The sequence below is a fragment of the Propithecus coquereli genome, unplaced genomic scaffold (genome assembly GCF_000956105.1).
Source record: "Propithecus coquereli isolate 6110/MARCELLA unplaced genomic scaffold, Pcoq_1.0 Scaffold85, whole genome shotgun sequence".
In the NCBI taxonomy this organism is placed as follows: domain Eukaryota; kingdom Metazoa; phylum Chordata; class Mammalia; order Primates; family Indriidae; genus Propithecus; species Propithecus coquereli.
In genome coordinates this window covers 6,782,342-6,788,714 of record NW_012154729.1, presented here as the reverse complement: position 1 = coordinate 6,788,714, position 6,373 = coordinate 6,782,342, and positions in this window count along the sequence as shown.

The following is a 6,373-nucleotide window of genomic DNA, read 5'->3' as shown; positions in this document are numbered from 1 at the left end:
CCATGTATGAAACCAGAATGCAGAATCATAAATTTATAAGGAGATACAGCACACCAAGCAAGCCTGAGACTAGATCAGTTGATGACTGTATTCACTGCCTGTCAGTCTGCGTGGGTAACCAGATCATAAAGAGGTTACTTGGTGAATGTAGACGGAGAAAGAAGGCAGAGTCAGCCATCTCCAGAGTCCCTGGAATTGGGAGGTGGTGGGGCTGGTCCTTTGCTCTATGGGTAACCCCTCCTAAACTTACTTTAGTTTACCCTCCCTCCCAGGCTAATTAACCTCCTTTCTGAAGGACACATTCTTCCTTTGTCTCTATAAATAACTTTAAGCCTGTTAGTCAAGTCTTGGAGCCTAAAAGCCATTCCATCCTTTAAAGTAATTTGCCTATATAATCTGATTCATTTTATGTTTGTTTTATAATTTAGTTCTCTTAGAAGGCAATCTCCTTTCCAAAGTTCAAAGCTCACAGGGAGAGGCATCCCTGTTTCTCCCAAATACCAACAGTAGGATCATCCCCTAGTCTAGAACAAAACAAATCCTCTAGAAATGTAATCCCCTTGCCTAATGCCTCCCTTCCAGAAGTCTACAACAGTTTTACCCACCTGTGGCACTTTAGACGTGCTCATGGGTGAGTTCATCCCCTCATTCAATTTCTATTTACTGGGTGTCCGTTAGGTGCCAAGCGCTGAGCAACATGCTGTGAGTCAACAGGATGTAAAAAGACAGAGACCCTGCCTGCCTGCATCGCTAAGGTCTGCGAGATGAACGCTAATCATCGACTGCAATCTCACCAAAGAAAGTAAAATTACAAACTGAGCAAAGTACTCTGAAGAAGAAAAGAAAGACAATTCCTTGAGAAAACAAATGAACTGACCCAACCAGGAGGGTTTAAAAGTCTTCCCTGAAGAAATGAGGTTTCTTTGCTGTGTTAAGAGGAGCGTAGTAGGTGTGAACTGGTGGGGCAGAGAGTGGCTGCAGGGGCTTAGGGGGAAGAGAGCCTTTCACTTGAAGGAAGTTGCACTTGCAAAAAGTCCTAAGGCTTGCAACAGTGAGCAGCACGTGCATTAGAGGAACCAAAAAGGCCAGCAAGGCAGGGGGACAATGAGCCACCAAGCGAAGCAGTCGTAAGACAGGTCACATAGGTAGGAAGGTGCTGGGCCATGCGGGGCCTGGCCAGCCGAAATACAGATTTTGATCTTTGTCCGAGGGTGAAGAGTTTTAGGGTGGGTGGATGAACTTTAAGCAGATTTGTATTTCTAAAGATCACTCTGAGAGCACACTGGAGAATAAGTTGAAAGGGGCTAAAGAGGAAGCTTGGAGACCAATTGAAGAGGCAACCCACAGTAGTCCAGGTGAGAGATGCTGCTTCTGTTAGCGGAGGTGAAAATAAATGGATACGATGGAGATACTACAAAAATAAATGTCCATTAACAGGCACAGGGCAAGAGGAATTGTCCATACCATGGTGTTGACCTAAAGGAAAAAAACTGAGGCAAAATTAATATAAGTAGAGAGTTTATTTGGGCCAAATTTGGGAACTGCAACACATTCGCGAACTGCTCTGAGCTATTTTTCTTTTCTCAATGGAATACTACTCAGCAATAAAAATGATTAGACTCTACACAATAATGGGACAGAAACCTGGGGCACAGCCAAGAGGTATGACCAGGGAGAAGCACAAGGGAACTTGGGGAAGTGAGATCTAATTTGTGCAGGTGGCTACATGGACATACACATTTGTCAGAATGCATCAAAATGTATGTTTAAATGGTTAAGTTTTACTGTATGTAAAGTAAATCTCAATACGGTTCATATTTTTAAAAATCAATGTAGCTTAATTTGGCCAGGTGCAGTGCTCACACCTGTAATCCTAGCACTCTGGGAGACCAAGGCGGGGGAGGATTGCTTGAGGTCAGGAGTTTGAGACCAGTCTGAGCAAGAGCGAGACCCCATCTCTACTAAAAACAGAAAAAATTAGCCGGGTGTGGTGGTGTGTGCCTGTAGTCCCAGCTACTGGGGAGGCTGAGGCAGGAGAATCGTTTGAGCTCAGGAGTTTGAGGTTGCAGTGAGCTATGACGATGCCACTGTACTCTATCCAGAGTAACAGAGCAAGACTCTATCTCAAAAAAAAAATATCTTAATTAGTAAGCACATGGATTTTGGAATTATACACACATGGATTTGAAGCCTAACTTTACCATTAGTAACTGTGCACTTTTCTCATTGGTAAAATGGGGAGTTTGAAGATCAAATCACCCTGTTTAGCAGATTGCCAAAAACAAAGGCAAAAGGGCCCATCATCCCAATTTTATTCCTTGCCCCAGTGGGAGCGGTAGGTGAAGAATTAGTATTTCTAGAGTGTTTCCTATTGTTAGGCTTATGTTGCTCTCTTTACAGAGCTTGTCCCATTTGATCTTTATGAAAATTCTCAGAGATGGTCACTGTTCCTATAGCTTAGAAATCTCCCAGGAATCCGTAAGTTGGCCGAGGCCACTCACAGAGTGAATATGGAGCCCAGGGTCCTCGCAGCGGTGAGAGGATGCTGCCTCCGACCCACCCTCAGTGTCGGGGGAAGAAACCTGATGGTCCTCATGGGGGATTTTCCAAAAGGCAGCATTTAAATCCAGGTAGTTTGAGGGATGATTCCAAATGGCACACAACTGGACATTTATTATTTTGCTTTTATGGTATTCATGGTTAAGGCTAACTTCCATTTGATAGTTGTTTTCCATTTATGGTGATTAATGTTGGGGTTCAGAAAACAATACCCCAAATATAGCACATTGACATGCTAAACTGAAGAAGCCTCAAGGTCCCTCTGACCTTTTCTCCCACCCTCACCCTGCCAAAGCACAGGATGAAGTTGAAGTTCCTTTATCTGCCTATGATCCAGACCTGCCAAGGAGAACAATTGTTTTCTCTTCCCCTCCCTGTCAGACCAAGAATGTAACCACACCTGAATAGGCCCTTTCACTGCCAAGGAGAACTATTTACAAGTTAATCTCCCAAGTAATTCTGCATTGCCCCTCAACAGAATTCTTCATTTCCCCACTCCCATAACATGTTTTGCCAGGATGGTATATAAGCTTCTAAACCCCATTGAGGGGGTAGGTAATCACTCTGTGAATCTCCCCAAGTGTTAATTAAATTTGTAGGCCAGAGGTGGTGGCTCATGCCTATGATCCTAGCATTCTGGGAGGCCAAGGCAGTAGGATTGTTTGAGCTCATGAGACCAGGCTGAGCAAGAGCATGACCCTGTCTCTACTAAAAATAGAAAAATTAGCCAGGCATGGTGGCACACACCTGTAGTCCCAGCTACTTGGGAGGCTGAGGCAGGAGGACCTCTTGAGCCCAGAAGTTTGAGGTTGCAGTGAGCTATGACAATGCCACTGCACTCTACCTGGGGCAATAGAGTGAAACTCTCTGCCTAAAAAAGAAAGAAAGAAAAGGAAAAATTTGTATGCCTTTTCTCCAATTAATCTGTCCTTTGTGAGTTGATTTTTTCAGCAAAACTTCAGAAGGCAAAGGGAAAGTTTCCCTTGGCCCCTACATTAATTGAATCTCCTTTTAAAATAAGTTTAAGTTTTTATTATCTTTTAAAGCCTCAATCTTCTTAAAGTTTTTTAAAGTGAATCAAAGTAAAGAAAATTACGAAGGAATGGACAGTATGGACATTATTTGGATACGTCAAAATTGTGGAGAGGATTTGGAAGTGACTAAAGCTTGAGAAAGACTGAGCCGGCCCAAGCAGAGAAGTGCTGAGGCTCCAAGGTGCCAGGAAGGGCAGTCTAGAGTGTGGGGAGGCAGGCGGATTCCGGCTGGGCTCTGGTGACCCTGGGCCACCTGGGGAGAGAGTATAGTGTATAATGACACTTCCCGTATTAAGTGTCACAGCTAACACCCCTATAAAAAGGCAAGTTAACAAAAGGAAAACATAAATTTATTTCATCAAAGTTTTATGTGACAAGAGAGACTTCAGAATGAAGACCCAAAGATACAGAGAAAACTGCCCATGTTTATACTTAGTTCAATACAGCAGGAACAGTCATGTAGAACTAGGATTGGGCAAAAAAAGGCGTATGAGCCAATGGGAATAGTCTGAGTGGGGAAATCAAGCCAAGCCTGTCTTTTCAGATTCTTCTTGGCCTGTCTGTGCTGTGCAGCATTTCTTCCTTCCGGGTACAGAGCAGAACCCCTTCTGATGAGGGTGGTCTCAAGACCTACAATCAGACACGGTAGATCAGAGAATCTCCTGATGGCCAGCTCTTAAACAGAAAGGTGGGAAGGTTTAAGGAATATTTTTAGGTTTTATGGCTGGCTTTGTGGGAGAGGGGTTCCGGTTTCAGTGTGCTGCCTTGGGGAAGAAGGATTCTAGTTTCTGTGCCTAGGCTCCCAGGAGCCAGAGGCAGGAGGGCAGGGAAAGGTCAGAGAGGACTTGCTTCTGAGGCTGCCTCTGAGGCCTTCACTTCGGGGTATTGTTTTCTAAGCCCCAACCACGGCTTATGCTCAAGCCATTATTACCTCCTATCTGAGCGGTGTGAAGATGTCCAGGGACAAAGCCTGGGCCCCCCGAGAAGGAATAAAGATGGGGAAGGGAGAAAGGCAGGAGAGGAAGGAGTGGGTGGAGACGGGAAGGAAGCTGCAGCTCTCAGCTCCAGTCTGGCTCCAGGACCGTCATCTGTCCATCAGCAAGGGCAGCTTTTTGGGGAAAGCCAGAACAGCTCAAAGCTTTTCCTAAGAGTCCTATTTTTTTCTATGAACTAGGGAGAATCCAGCTGTAAAATGATCATTTTCAGAAACAAAAGATTTAAAATAATGAATCTTCTTGTACTTTCGACTTCTCTCAGTCACTGTCTCAGGTGGCTTTGGGCAATGACGCAAGAGACAACAGAGTAATTGTTCCTAGAAAAAGGCAGTGACAGTCTTCAAATTTAAGTCCAGCGCCTCTCGCACACCAGGTGCTGTATTTCCAAAGCAGTATCTTTGCAGCGCAGCCGGGAGGCACACATGAGATCTTCTTATGAGCCAGACTGCTCATTTTGTTTCTTTGTTTCTAGTCTGATATCCAAACTAATCTTTCGGAGGTTTTTCAAATGCTTATGGAATTTGTTCTCTGTTAGGTTTTCTCTCCTACTTCTCTCAGCGATCCCAGCATGTTCTGCCTTCAGATTTGGTCACGTTAACTTCTAAGTGAAGCCTCTACATTTTACTCTGGGTAGCCTTACCACCATTACCCCAAACACACACACCATCTGTGCCTGGGCTCTCCAGAGAGATGTTCTGGAAAGCTCCTGCATTCACGTATGAAGGGAGCAGGAGCAGAAGAAATTAAGAAGCCTCTTTCGATCTGCAAATCCATCTGCACAAAGGAAGGGCAGGAAAACAGAGATTAAGGCAGTGTGAGGTCACCAGACTCCAGCGTTACACAAAGTCTGAGATCCAGGAGGAAAAACATCAACTCTGGGTGGAACTTCAGAGGCCTGAAGACAAAGACTACAAACCAGGGGACTGCAGGGTCACAAGAGGTGGCTCTGGAGAAGGCCTGGTTCAAAATAGACAGTGATCTGACCTGATGCCCAGCACCCCCGACCCCGAAAAAAAATGGACACTGAATGAAGGTTTGCTGATTGAATCCATAAATGTATGAATGGCTGCCTAAGCTAGCGAGGGCGTGGCAAGCCCAGGAAAGAGAAGACACAATGACCACTGGAAGCTTATTTTTACGCTTTTTCAGCCTCAGTCATATGTGGGTTGAAAGATAGAGGCCATATCCGGGTACCTTAAGACCCCTTTGTCCAGACCTGTGCATTGGACCAAGACGAGACCATAGCACCTCTCCCCCACATTTGACAATAAAGGTCATATAAACTCCTAGGCCTTTCTAAGATTAAAGAAGCTGAAACTCATGAAGGGGAAGAGAAGTGAGAATATCTACACGATAACTTCCATGAGAACTAATAAAACTCCCCAAAGTTAGTTTGGTTGTTATCATAGACAGCATCATTGATTATTTATTGAGGATTTACTGAGAGGCTACTACATACCTCATGGCTGATGTGGGACAGGTGCTTGGTCCTGAACTGTAGTGACAGTTCAGGTAGACAGAGAGCACTGGGCGAAGAGCCAGGAACTATGAATCCGAGTCCTGGCTCAGACACTAAGTGGCTTTGGGAGAGGGCATTCCAAGTAGAGAATAACTTGTGAGCCCTCATAGAGAGACAAGAAATAGCGTAAGAGCTCAAGAAACTATAAACAGCATGGTGTTCAGTAAAATTGCTAGGCAAGGTGGCAAGACTACAGGCTACTACTACATAGTAGGTGCTCAGTAAATATTTGTTGAATGAATGAGTGAGAGGTAGGCAGAAACAGA